General features: G+C 45.3%; 1 protein-coding gene across 10 annotated transcripts in view; it reads left to right on the top strand.

Moving 5' to 3' along the window:
• Nucleotides 1–14286, top strand: part of ST6GAL1 (ST6 beta-galactoside alpha-2,6-sialyltransferase 1) — a 117529-nt gene that overhangs the window by 58814 nt on the left and 44429 nt on the right. For 5 of the 10 annotated variants that reach the window (XM_036066691.2, XM_078068165.1, XM_036066690.2 and 2 more), the window contains exon 3: nucleotides 1109–1211. The exons of 4 other annotated variants lie outside the window; for them this stretch is intronic. The gene's annotated coding sequence lies outside the window, so the exon portion shown is untranslated. Of the gene's footprint in view, nucleotides 1–1108; nucleotides 1212–10211; nucleotides 10370–14286 lie in introns of those variants that run through there. One more of the 10 variants, XM_078068162.1, reaches the window with a different exon arrangement.

Here is a 14286-nt window from a genome sequence, read left to right as displayed (position 1 = left end):
GAACTGGATGTAGCCCACAGCAAAGGGCTGACCTTCCTGTCTCCCTCCACACCTCCTACCGCACATGGATGTGTCGCGGGCTTTGGAGGCAGAGAGATGTGTGGGGGTGGGCATGTTATTTAATCTCTCATTGACTCATTTTTCATCTAAAATGGGGACAACAGTAGTCTCCCTATAAGGTTGCCAGGAAGGTGAAATGTGTTAATCCTTGAGAAGAACTAAGAGCAGTGCTTGGCACATAATTAGTACTCAATGAAGCTTGTAAATGTGGGTTCGAATCTCAGTCCCAACACTTTCTAGATGCCTACTTTGGGCAAATCCCTTAACCTTTCTGTTCTTGAGCTGCTTGCTCTGTAAAATGGGATGATAGAACCTGCCTCATAGAGGTGTTCGGGAGTTTTAGTGAGATGACGTATAGCACAGAGCTCGGCACATGAAAGCCCCTGCCTCAAGGGAGCCCAAAGAAAAACATTGTTTTTTTAATTTTTATTTTCTACTCTGCAGAAGGGAGAGCTTTATCCTCTTATACTGGTCTGTGGTAATGAGCTCTTAGATTTTGACCGTGTTTGTTGTTATGGTGCATTTTTATGTCTACGTTGTAGGTAGGAGCAAAGCAACATTTCATGTGCCTGAAGCTTTTAACAGGTTTTAATAAAATCTTGTTTTTAAGGTTAGCAAGTACGTAATTTTACAAAGAGAGGGGGACACTTCATATACTTATTAATTTAGTGGCTTCTCCTCACAGTTGGCATCAAAAGAAGCTGTCAGGTTTATGGAAGCTACCAAGTGTTTCATTACGCTCAGATGAAATTTGTCTGAATGAAAAAGTAAAAGGCACATTCTTTAGGAAATGCAAAGGAATGACCAAAGGGGCACTTGAGCACAGCCCACCCATCCCCTGCTCCTGTCTGTCCAATTCCTCCTTATCTTCCTGTTTGACTTGAGATGTCTCCCCCAGGCAACCTCCCTGAGCCATCTGGACTGGGTGACTGGACTCCCCTCACGGTAGCCTGCTGGGCAGCTCTGATTCTTTCTTACCTGTCTTTCTCCCTTGGAGGCAGAGACCTGCTATAGTCACCCTTGTATTGTTGTTATCCTTGTTATCTAGCACTGAGCCTGAGTCACCGTTGGATCCTTATTTCCTGGTACTGGGCCTGAGTCCCTGTTGGATCCATGTCACCTACCACTGGGCCCGAACAGCGTAGCACTCTGTAAGTATTTGTTGGCTGAATGGATGAACTTGTAAACATCTGCCCGTGATGCTAGAAGGTGTGTGTATGACAATGGCAGGTGGATTTGCAAAGTAGGGTAAGCGAAAGGCTAAGTGCCATTTTCTGCTTGGGCAGAGGACAAATGAATGCAGTAGTGTTTGTTTGGAAAAACCTAGGACTTCCCTTTGCTTATGCGGCCTTAAACCTTGTGAAGCACTGGTTTGTTCCTTCATCCCAGCTATTTCTCATTCCTAAGCAGCCTCTTCCTTTCACCATCTTACCAGTTCCCATCTGTGCCATCGACCTGTGCCAAAGATTTGGGGTGAGGCTACTTCTGTGGTGTGTTCATGTCCAATTTGTTAGCCTTCCTGTTTCTTGGGCAAAATCTGAACTCTGGACATATCACAGAAAGGATGAATGTTTCCTTCTTCAGTCCTCATGCCCTGTGAGTTAGAGAAGAGCCAGAGCGATCCTCGCTGGCTTTCCTTGAGCAGCAGTAACTGGTGGAATGGGGTGCCTGGCAGGTGTAGGACTAATCTCGGTGTGCAATGCGCTTTGCCTAGAAATGTTGGCTATGGGGCTTTCTGCTTTGTCACTGCTCATCTGGGAAGTCCAATCTAATGTAACAACAGTATTCTCTACCGAACACCTACTGTATGCAGGGCAGTGTACTGGGAGCTTCACAGATAGTGTCTCAAATCCTCACATTTAAGGACTAATGCAAATCCCCGACATCTCCCATGAAGCCTGGCCGGTTACTGAAGTCAGCAGCATGACACAGTGATAAAAGGAGAACTTGAGAGGGAGCTAAGAAATCCGAGTTCCAGTTTAGCTCTGTTGTAGACCAGTGACATGGCCTCCTCTCTGCCAGTGGGCCTGTTTTCTCATCTCTAAAAATGGGATGGGGAGAAGCAATGAGATGCTTTCTCAGTTCCCTTCTGTTTCATATCCTCAATGTGTCTCCTCCACCCCAATCTGTTCTCTTCTTTGTCTGAGTTATTGTAGATTGCAGGTGAGAATTACATCGTTTAGTAGCACTGTATGTCCTGAGTGAGTCTTATCTCCTAGCGATACTCTGATCTTCCAGTGACAAAGACCTTATCTTGTTCTCTTAAATGCTTCTTAGCTCTGGGCCTACCACATTGGTGAAATATGACACTGTTACCCTTGTGTGAGGCCCTGGAACATCTTGGGTACATGTTGCCCTGAGATGGTTGTTTCTAGGCCTCTTCTGTCTTTTTCGCAGCAAGAACTGAGGTTAGTTGTCGGGGCCACTTTCAAGCAAATTGGACTTTAAATGTGATGAACTTCTACTTAACCATTATTTTTCCTTTTGTTATTTAGTGCCTTTTGTGCCCTAAGGTATCTTTGTCTGCTCCAGGTTCATGAAGATACTCTCCTATATTTGCTTCTAGAAGTGTTATCGTTTAAACTTTCACATATAGGTCCAAGATCATTGTCAAATTAATTGTATGGCTAAAGTGAAGTAGATGTCGAAGGTCACTTTTTTTCCTGCATAGATATCCAGACATTTCAGAACAATTTCTTAAGAAGATTTTCCTTTCTCCATTGAATTTCGTTGGTACCGCTGAAAAAATTGTTACTGTGTATGTGTGGGCCCATTTAGGGGATTTTGTGGGTTTTTTTCCTTGATTTAGTTGTCTGTCCTTATACCAATAACACATTGTCTCAATTTCTGTGGTTTTATAATAAGTTTGGTAATGTAAGTCCTTTAACTTTGTTCATATAAGATTGCTTTTGCTATTCTAGGTCCTTTGGATTTCCTTATAAATATTAGACTTAGCTTGTCAGTGTCTACAAAATAACAGTGGGGATTTTGACTGAGAATGCATTGAGGCTGTATCAATGTGTTAGAGTTCTCTAGAAAAATAGAACTTTCTCTCTCTCTCTTTCCCTCTCTCTCTCTCTCTCACACACACACAGTTTATTCTATTTTTTAAAAAGCTGGTAGTGATGCTCTGAATTGATTTTGAGACCAACTCATGTAAAATACATATTTTTGATAAACACTGGTACAGTGAGGGAGAGAAGGACCTATAAAATAAGTGATTGCCATCTACTGGAAAGTGCTACCAGGGTGCGTACGGAGAGCTCTAGGACACAAGGGAGGGAGGGCCAAACCAAGCAGTGGGAAAACCTCTCAGAAGTCCTTGAGGAGTTGGCATAGAAAAGGAGTCATTTAACATATTTGACAAGAGGGCAGGGAGAAGTATTTGAGCTCAAGGCTGACAGCAGTGGTGCGAAGGGGAAATGGTGAGGTGGGACCGGTGAACTTTAGTTTAGTCCAGCTGCAATGTGAGGGCTGTGAGGGAGGTGCAGAAGATGAGGTTACAGATAATGACAGCAGCAGTAAAAATCACAAAAGCTCTGCGGCAACAGTCTAAAATTTTGCACTTTATTATGTGTGTATCAGGAAGGCATTGGAGGGTAAATTAAGAAATGATCCAATTCCATTTGCCTTTTACAAAGGTTGACTCTGTCAGCCATGTGCAGGTAAACCAGTCTCCACCCTATGTAGCTGTGATTTAGAACAGAAAAGCCAGACCCAAGGGAGAACCAGTTCTGGAAGCCAGATCTCCTAACCCACCTTAGGCAATTATCCTTTCGTTCTACCATGCGGCTTCTCAGAAGATTCACCCAGGCACACAAATTGTGCTCTTTTAAGCATTTACCAAAATAATTACAGTCCCTTTCAGGGCATAGTAAGAGGTGGAGCTAGAGCTTATTCTGTCTGTTCTTTCTTATTCCCTGTGTAGGGTTACCTCATCTGCTGAGCAAAGTTATGGGAATCTCTGAGAGAGTGATAATCTCTTACACTTACAATATGGCATTATTCTAGGTGCTTTCTAACTATTAACCTAATTAATCTTCACAACAATTCTCTGTGGTATTATTATTTCCATTCCATAGATGAGGAAACTGAGATACATAGAATTAAGTGACCTGCCTAAAGTCACACATCCAGCAATTAGCAAAGCTGGGTTTTAGGCGAAATCTATTCTCCTAACCACCGTGAGGCTTCTTGGTTGGGTTTGATTTCATTCCAGCCATGTCCTTGAACCCAGATCTTTGAACAAAGATGGTCATGAAAAGATTTGGCTTTGAGTCTCAATATTGCCAAATCTGAATCTTCACTAATATAGAGGAAGAGGAAAGGTTTTCTAGCTAGGAGAAGAAGGACGACTTCTTGGAAGGAAATGGTATTTTAATGGAGCTTTGGAGAGATGAGTGAAATTTTGAGAAGTAAAAATTGCTGAGAAGGAAGGGCAGCAGTACCAGCCAAGATGATGTAATCCAACTATAACCTCCCTCTGTTTACAACTAAAAAACTGGACAGAATGCAAAAGCAACTACATGAGAGCCCTGAGAGTGATAGCATGCAGACAGGATACTGGCCCTGGAACTTGGATGATGACCCATAATGGCCTTTGTCATGTGGAATTGCACGTGGTGTGGGAGGCTAAAACTCTGAGATGGCCCCATCTTTCCAGCCAGAAGAACCCGGCAAAGGAGCCACCAGGGAGTGGGAGGAAATCCCTGAGAGAAGAGAGCTGGAAAAAGGGCCCCATTCACTCTGTGCATGGATTGGTATAAGTCATGGGCCTACTCCAAGGTGTGTGTGCATGGAATAGGCGCAAAGAAGCACAGCAAAATTTTGGAGTACTTGACTATGACATTAACACTACCCAGGTCCTGGATGAGCCCTGAGTTGCCTATGTGACAGGCAGACCCAATTAGCCTAGCGAAGGCTTTGAAATCCAAACTGGCAGCAAAGCTACCAGTCGCAAGAGATGAGACAGAATTTTCAATCTGGACCTAAGTGGGTTAATTGTCTGTTAAATAAATAAACAAAAATATCAACTTTTTTTTCCAGAGAATTTTAGCAGGATTCAGTCTCATAATATATTATTCAAAAGTCCAGGATACAATCCAAATTTTCTCAATATAAAAAGAGCCAGGAAAATCTGAATAATACTCAAGGGAAAAGACCATAATAGGTGCTAACCCTGAGATGACTAAGATGGTGGAATTACGAGACAGAAGTACAGTAGCTGTTATAACCATTCTTCACTCTTGAAATGAATGAAAAGATAGAAATTATCAGCAGAAAAATAGAAACTATACAAAATAACCTGATGAAAATTTTAGAATTGAAAAGATGACATCTGAAGTAATAAATTCATTGTATGGGCTTAGTGACAGAAAAGAGATGACAGAGAAAAAAAAAAATCCATGAACTTGAAGATAGATCAATAGAAATTATGCAGTATTTTATACTTGTACATTTTTTATTGGGAAAAAATGAACAGCATCTCAGAATACCATGGGACAACATCAACAAGTTGAAAATTCATGTTATTGGAGTCCCAGCCCAGAAGGTGAAAAAATATGAGGGCAGCCAGGGAAATAAGACACATTTCCTATTTTATAGGCAAACCTATTAAAACAACTGCAGACTTCTCATTTCTAACCATGTGGGCCAGGGACAGTGGAATAACATCTTGAAAGTACTGCAAGAAAAGACCTATCAACTCAGAATTTTATATCCAGAAAAAATATATTTTAGGAAAGTGAAGGAAAAATAAAGATCACAGATGAAGGAAAATCCAGAAACTTCATTTCTAGCACTCCTGCTCTTAACTGCTAACAGAAGTTTTTCAGGCTGAAGGGAAATGATACCAGTGGGAAACTTTGAACTTGAATGAAAGAAGAATAAGAGAAATGATAAGTAGGTATCTAACACCATAGATTCCTGTTAGTGAAACTACAGACAAAAATACAAAAGTGAACAAAAATCCTCTCTAACGCCATGACACAGGGATAGCTGTATACTACTGGAAGTATTTTGGATATGGTTTCTTCAAGTTATTTTCTCTATGAATAGCATTTCTTTTTCTCTTCCCTCCCTCCCCTCTCTTTCTTCCAACTAAGATTATAGCATATATGGTTTTATAATACTCTTTATCAATTCACATTGTATTATAAACACTTTTTTTGTTTAGAAACCTTCATTACTGAAAGTTTTATTAGGTTTGATAATGATATTTTAGTTGTTTTTAAAAGAAATACATTTTAGAAATATGTACTGACATATTTATGGATGCAGTGCTGTGGTGTCTGCGATTTGCTTCTAAAACCCAAGGTGGGGGACTCAGTGGATATGGATGAGATAAGATTGGCCATAAATTGGGGCGCCTGGGTGGCTCAGTCAGTTAAGCGTCCAACTCTTTGTTTTGGCTCAGGTCAAGATCTCATGGGTCATGAGATCGAGCCCTGTGGCAGGCTCCGCGCTCAGTTGGGAGTCTGCTTGAAGATTCTCTCCCTCTCCCAGCTCATGCTCATGCTCTCTCTCTCAAATAAATAAGTAAACCTTAGAAAACAAAACAAAAAAACCCAAAATTGGCCGTAAATTGATCATTGCAGATGCTGGGTAATGGGTACTTGATGGTTCCATTTACTACTTTCTGTAGTTTTCTGTATGTATGCAGTTGTTCATTAAAAAGCTTTAAGAAATCTTCATGGATGTGATTTTTAATTATTTAATCATATCCCATCCTGTGGATATTCCATAACATTTAGGTATTCCTCTATTGTTGTAAATTGAGGTTGTTTCAGGTTACCTGTGGGCAGAGTTGGAACTACAGTCTTTGACAGCGTCTCTGATTATTAACTTTTTCAGATGTGACTACTGAGTTAAAAGAGAATGGATATTTGATGCTTTGATACATTTTGCCAAATTGCCCTTCAGAGGAGATGTTGTATGTAATTTCCATACAAGAGGTTTATAAGACTGCTCTTGGCAGCTCTATGTTATATATATTTTCAGCCTCTATTAATTTGATAGAGGGGGGAAGGTGGTAACTTACTGTTTTCATGTGTTTTTCTTTGGTTTCCAGTGACATTGAATTCCCTAGCCTGGCACTGAATTGGTTCCTCTCCTTTCAGGGAGGGAGCAGGGGAGGAGAGTAGAAAAAAAGAGGACATTTGTCGCCCTTTCCTCAGTCCCCACTTTGAAGATAAGAGGAGAACAGACACAAGGAGCCCTGGGTTCTAATCCTGGCTCTGTCACTTACTAGCTGCTGACTCTACAACCTCAGTCTCTCTGTGGCTCAGATGTCTTCAGGGAAGACCTCGAGCAGGCTGCCAGGCTCCATGGGGGCAAGGTAATAGAGATTCACAGGGGCCAGCCTGGTGCCCTGTGTCCATCAGGAGGTGGTAGCTGTCATTGTCCTTGGGAAGCTGAGGATTAGGAAATGATAAAAGGACCTCCTGCTGTCCCATGCTCAGAACTGGGTGTCTCCCCCTGCACACACACACAGGAAAGGCCCCTGCAGGAATTGCTGCTCCTGTTTGAGTCACTGTCTCTTTACCTTTCGTTCTTTGCAGTCTCCCTTGTCTTTGAGTCATGGCTGGGAGATGGAGGCAGTTATCATAAGCCAGGAAATCCATCTTGGGGAGTTGGGTGAACTTGGAGGCAGGAATTTTGACTGACTGCTAATCGTATTTATCTGGGTCAGTGGAAATGCACATTGCCTTGCTTAGTTCAGAGCTTGGGGTGAACTTCAGGTGGGTGTGTTTAGCAGTGTCTCATCTTATTCTTTGGAGCAGAAATCAGACCTGGAATGTGATCTTTCCGGGGCGATCCAGCCAAGTGGAGGGTCTCCGCCTCAATTCACTGCCCCCTCCCTGGTCCTTCATCTTCCTCGCACTGTTTCTCTATACCTAGGCCCAGAGCCCCTAAATTGGACTTGTTCTTACTATACACACACACACACACACACACACACACACACACACACACACACACACACCCCTTCCAGAAAGTTGAGAACAGCTGAAACAGAAAAGAAGACTCTGGCTCTAAATAATCAGTCCGCTCGTGGACTAAGAGAGAACCCAACGTATTCTTTCTCTATTTACAGCTTTTGATTGGTGGGAGGTGGGGGGGTGGTGAGAACCCTTTAGGTTATTTCAACACCAAGCAAGAAGGCCAGAACACCCTACCACCCTTAGCTCAGAGCATGGATGCTGTTGACTGGGCAGAGAAGCATTTCTCCTGAAATCAAGGTTGGGTGCCCAGACCTCAGGGCTCCCCGCCTCCCCTGGTTTCGCCCTGGGACCACTTCACTGACTTCCTGTTTTCTTCTCGGGGCCCAGTGCAGCTGCAGGAGACCTAAGGGTAAGGTTGGGACGGGGAGTGAGTTTGGACTATTTTCTGAATTGAGGGAAAATCCAGAGAAAGGACAGCAGGCTTTCTTGTGAGAATTGGGCTCTACTGGCTTTTCCTGCCCCAGGCATCGAGCCCTCTGCTCCATGGGAATGAGAGCAGAACTTCCCCGCCCCGCCCCCCCCCACCCCCGTGGGGTCTGCAGAGGGCTCTGGGGGGACAAACTCTGAGGGCACTGAACAGCTTTATGTTTCATGCGTACGATCACAGAGAAGTGATTCTTCTAACAGTTATAAGTCACCTCTGTTCATAATCGAAGTATGCTTTAATTTAAGAAGAAATCTTGATTGTCTTAAGTCGATGTTCCTTAAACAGTGTTTCTTTTTCCTCTCTGAAATGGGCAGGTGCTTTACCTACAAGCTTTGTTTCCAATGGCTTTATAGAGGTGATGAAGTTACACATGGTCTTAGAGAAAGTTAAAATAACAATAGTTTCATCTGTGTGCTGGAAAGTTCCTTCTCCTCTGTTTTCTCCCTTGGGCTTCACTGTAGCCCTGTGAAGTAAGGATTGTTCAGCTCCTTTTCTTGTGAGCAAACAGAGGCTCGAGAGGATACATGACTTGCAAGGACACACAGTGATTTGGGTGGACAGCTAGGGACCACTAGGCTGGGACCTGGTTTCAGAGTTTTCCAGGAGTTCAGCCTTCCTCGAACCACTCCCTTGGCTCTGGCTTCCTGAGGGTCCCTAATTCTGCTTCTCTTGGCTGTGGGGCAGTGTCTGAAGGAGTTAACACTGAAAGCAGCAGATGTCGGCTTTGTCGAGATGAACATCGAGGTCCTGCATTTAGCCAAAGACAAATATTGACTCATGACACTCCCAGAAAGTTCATCTCCTCTAGCAAATGAAGACTTCTTCCACCCACCACAGTGAAGCCAGGCCGCCCCGTCCCACGCCCCCTCCCCTGCTCCTGCCTGGGTGCAGGTCTACAAGCCACCAGTTATTAAGCATGGTCCTTACTTCCAACCCTTACAGCAGTCCTGGGAGGTAGGTGGTTTTGCATACATTTTACAAAGGAGGACACTGAGACCCGGAGCGCTCATATCACATTTGCCTAAGATCCCACAGAGATGAGTAATGCAGCTGGGATCCAAGTATAGATTCATCTGACTGCAAAGCTGGGTTCCCATGAAATTTTGCACCACCCTCCCAAACCAGGTCCCATCTGAGTGTCTTCCTCATCTCAGTCTTGGTCCTCGACCCATCTGCACTCGGGGCTGCACCCAGGTTTTTCTGGCCTGTGGGCCTTGAGTTAAATCTGAGTTGAGATCCTGGCTCTGCCTTCTAAGAGTAGGATGCTTGTGGGCACGTCTCGCAGCCTCTCTGAGCCTCAGTGTCTGCGTTCAACAATTACCTGCCTTGGGGGGTTATTTTGAAGATTCAGCAGGTATTTGGCCTCAGATGTGGCATGTAGTAGGTGGCCAAGAAGCAGCTGCTGTTACTAGTTTGTTGGCTGCTTTCAGGGAGTGGAGGGGGGCGTTGTGACCCTCTTCCTGCTGACCCTGGACAGTCCCTGCTCGCTCATCACTTCCCTCCCCTGCTCTGAAGCTTATTTGCTCTCTACTGTGTGCCTGATAATCGCCAGACTCTTCCACAGCAACTCACAGTGCTACAGGCTGAGGCCCCAGTCTCCCTTTCAGGGTCCCCTCCTGCTGCTCAGCTTCATGCACCTGCTCGGGCTGACTTGACCCTCTCTCTGTGCCCTGGTGCCCTGCCCTCACCCACCTCCATGCTGTTTCTCTCCTATCCTCCAGGCTTTCCCCATCCATGGACGCTTTGATCCCAGCTTGGATGTAGGTCCCTACTCCTGGGCTAAGATTCTTGAGCACCTTCTTTGCAAGAAGAAAATGTTCACTTATTTGGCACATGAAGCCAAGCCACAGGCATTGACCTTGGCCCTGGCAACATTGAGGTAACTAGCTGGTTCAGGTGCTCACTGTCTGGGGCTGTGTGTATGTGTGTTGTGGGTGGGGGGAGACAGACAAAGTAAAGAGTGCATTAGGTATTCGCGTCCTTGTCTGATTTCTCATGGTATTTAAGACTGTTAGTGTCTTGAGAGCAGGGGAGTGGCAGTTACGGTGGGCCTACTGTTCTGAGCCCAGAGTTACCAGCATCTTGGTTGAATTGATTGATCTGAATAGATGTGGTCCAAAGGTAAGCTCACAGCTTTGCCATATCCAGACCAGCAGTGGTCAGGGAGGTGGGGGTAGGGTGGATGGGAGGGACGGTGGGGAGCCCAGGTGCAGCTCTCTCACTTCCCCCACACCCCTCCTTTCCCCTCCATCCTCCTAGGTCACATTCGTTGATTGGGTCAACATGCAGCAGTTGACAACTTTTTTGCTGTCTTGCCAGTGGGCTGTAGGGAGGAAAGCTCACAGGGTTTAGGGCCAGACATGACTTCCCCAGCCTCACGTGCCTCTTCTATAAAGTGTTGCAACAGTAGACTCGATATTCATGAGGGTGTTCTGTTGAGATCTTTGAGAATTCTCTTTTTTAAAAAAAGATATTTATTTATCTAGAGAGAGAGAGTGGGGTGGGGTGCAGCACAAAGAGAGGGAGAGGGAGAGAATCTCAAGCAGACTTGGCGCTGAGTGTGGAGCCCGACCCGGGGCTCGATCCCACCACCCCGAGATCATTCCCTGAGCTGAAATCAAGAGTTGGATGCTCAACTGACTGAGCCACCCAGGTGCCCCAAGAGATCTTTGAGAATTCTTAATCAGCATCCTCTTCATCATTGTGACCAAGTTCTCGTTTATTGACAACATCCCTAAGGTGAGGCATTCATTCTCATCTGACAGTTAAGGGACTGAAGCATATGCTACCAGAGCACAAAATTTCTCCCGTATATGCAGCGATGCATAATTGAACAATTTAAACGATTTCTGTCTCTTACTGATTTCATGAATATAGGGCTATAGGCATTTATAAATCTGTTACCAGAAATTCATCATGGAGTATAAACTTTCCTTCACATGGACTAGCAGCCTCATTTCTTTGGGAACTGTAGTTCACAAGGAGTTACTTGTATCACCTTCTAGTGCATGGAGGGCACAGAGCCCACCCCCCTGTGCCCTGGGTCATGGCCTGGGGATGAGCTCTCTCACATACTAAGGGACTGGCTCTGGCCAGCTTTCTGTGCACATACTTCATATTTATTCATGAGCAAAATCAGCTTGTTTTCTGTTTAGGACCTTTGGGGTTGTTCTCCAATAGTTAAAATTTCAAATGTTGACTCCGTAAATGCCAAGGTCCACTGTAATAACAGCAACCATCCAGGGCTGCTGAAAGATCCAATTCACCATATCAAGTATCTAGCATTCTAAGTGTGCACTGGGCTTTGAACCCAACACTGTTGATTTCCTTATAACTGAGATCATTTGCTTCTGGGGTTGGGTGGGCACACCTGTGGCCGAGAGAGTCGCAGGCCAAACAAGATGGCCACCGGAATACAGGCTTTAAGAACATGGTCTTTCGATTCAGACAGTGCTGGATTCCAGTTTTGGCCCTTCCATTTACTAGTCAAAGCCCTTCAACCTCTTTAAAATTCAGCTTCCTTCTCTGGGAAATGGAAGTGATAACCATGCCAACCTCAGAGGATGGCAGTTAGGGTTGAATGAACTCTTCTGTGTTCAGGTTTAGTACAGCACCTGGCACGTAGGAAACCCCCAGAAGGAGCCACAGTGACTTCACTCTCCCTCTCTCTCTCTCTGCAGGGATACATACCCAGTAGGCGCTTCATGTTCATTGATGATTTCAGTTCAAGTCTGAAATCATTGCTCTATTTAAAAATTAACCACCTTTCCCCCACCCAACATACATATTATAAGCCCTGGCAGTGGGCTCCAGTCCGATACTGAGTACCACTTGTATACCTTGTGCCTGGCAGTACTGAAGCAGCAGAATGGGTGTTGGTGAACTCTATCCCCATAGAGCCCTATCCAATTGGAAGAATAAGATTCGACTCCTTCCACGGCACCTGGAGGAGCCTATAAGACAACATTCACTTAGGTCAGGAGTGTGGTGGAGCCCCACACAGGAGGAGGACTCCATCCTGGAGAGTCTAGGAAGCTTCCTCTGTGGAAATGGGCCAGGAATGGGTATGCCCTGGGATCCCTGAAATGAAGGGAGGGAATGACGAGTAGGGAGGGTTGAGGGTGTGATGAACTAATGAATGCTGAGATCTGTGGATCTGGCCCCTGAAGAATAATATCCAAGCCTTCCACTGGTCAGCATGCTCCATTAAGCACCAGCTAGGTGCAGATATAAAGTGGTTTTTGTGTATGGGTGGTGGGGAGGGAAGCAAATGTAGAAAACCTCAGAAAACCAGCCCTTGTCCTCTAGGGAGAAGGACCATTCCTCCAGGAGTGCAAGTTGAGTGCGAGCCCTTGTCTGGGACTGCCCGAATGGAGCACACTCCTGCGCCCACAAGATTAATCTTCAGTCACATTGCTGCCTGTGTCATCTGGTGACTGAAGTCAGGATCACAGCTGAGGGGAGAGAAAGGTGAAAGACACACATTGAGGCAAGGGCAATTAGCACTCTCTCTGGTAGTCCTGACACCCCCTGACCTCATAACAGATGTGAATTATTCACATCTCCCCTTGGAGCGGGTGGCCCAGAACTGACAACAGTTTGGCCTGAAATTCTCGAAGACCTGGACTGAGGCCAAGGCCCTGCCACCTCCTCAGGAACTCTGGGCCGTGAAGGGGCAGCGGACTCCCGGGTAGTGGAGGAGTCTGTGATAAGCAAGGACTTCACGTGCTTGAGGCCATGTTGTTGACCCACCACCCATGTTCATCCTTGGCTGAGCCAACATGGCTCCCTCCCACTTCACCTTCTTCAATGACTCTATTGTTTATTGGTCTAGAGCAATTAGATCAGAATCTACCGAGGACAGTATTGGGCATCTATATTTTTAGATGCTTCCTAGGTGATGTTAAGGCCCAGGTAATATAGAGAAATACCGAGTGCCCCAGTGGTTCCTTTCACCTACACTGACCTTTATGGCTATGGGACTGGGGGTAGGGTGCTCCTCTGAGGACAGCCTCAATCAAACCCCTTCTCCTCTACATTCTCTTCCCTTTTCTCTTTGTATGGTGGCCCAGCTGGCCTTGGGCTGGACCCAGGAAAGAGATCAATTTGCTCAGGTGAGCAAGGTCAACAGTCGCCACTTTGGTGGCCTTAAGGAGTGGCAGCTTACGTCAGTGACTTTGACCTTTGGGAAATATCAAGAACTCTGGCCTGACATCCTCCTGTCCAGTTGTAAAAATCAAGATGGAAGGGGAGAGCAAACAGTCCTTGGCACAATCTCTGGCCCAGGAATTCCTGGAGAAAATTATGTTTAAGACCACATTAGCCGACATCCTTGTTCTCATTAAAGACACAGTTCAACTGGTTCTGACGAAAGATGTAGCTCATCAGACCCTCATTATCAGGATTTAAGAGAAAATTCTTAATCTGCGGTCTTTCAGTAGAACTCTTTCCCTCCTGTGTTGTCATTTGGTCCTCCTCTGCTCTTCAGCGAGAATCCTGGACCCCCTAGTTACTCTGCTGGGCTGTAACAGGTCTGCTCTTCAGTCCCGGAGGTGGGGAGGCGGTGTCTTTCTGATGTAACTGCCGCTTGCTTCAGCTGCTGAGCCCTGAGAGGATGGGTGGGGCAACTGTATCTGATCTGCTGTAAATAAAATTCTGGTTTTATACTGCTGTGCTCCTGGGCTTTACACACTTGGGGGCCAGATGCTTCCAGATAAGAATGCCTTAATTCTGCCTAGTTAGGGGCAGTTGTGGGTAGTTTTTTTAAGCACCCTACATATCTAGCCAACCAGTGAA

The sequence above is a fragment of the Halichoerus grypus genome, chromosome 1, assembly GCF_964656455.1.
Source record: "Halichoerus grypus chromosome 1, mHalGry1.hap1.1, whole genome shotgun sequence".
Taxonomy (NCBI): Eukaryota; Metazoa; Chordata; class Mammalia; order Carnivora; family Phocidae; genus Halichoerus; species Halichoerus grypus.
Note: the sequence above shows the minus strand (reverse complement) of the source record. Positions and strands in the feature narration are given on the sequence as shown.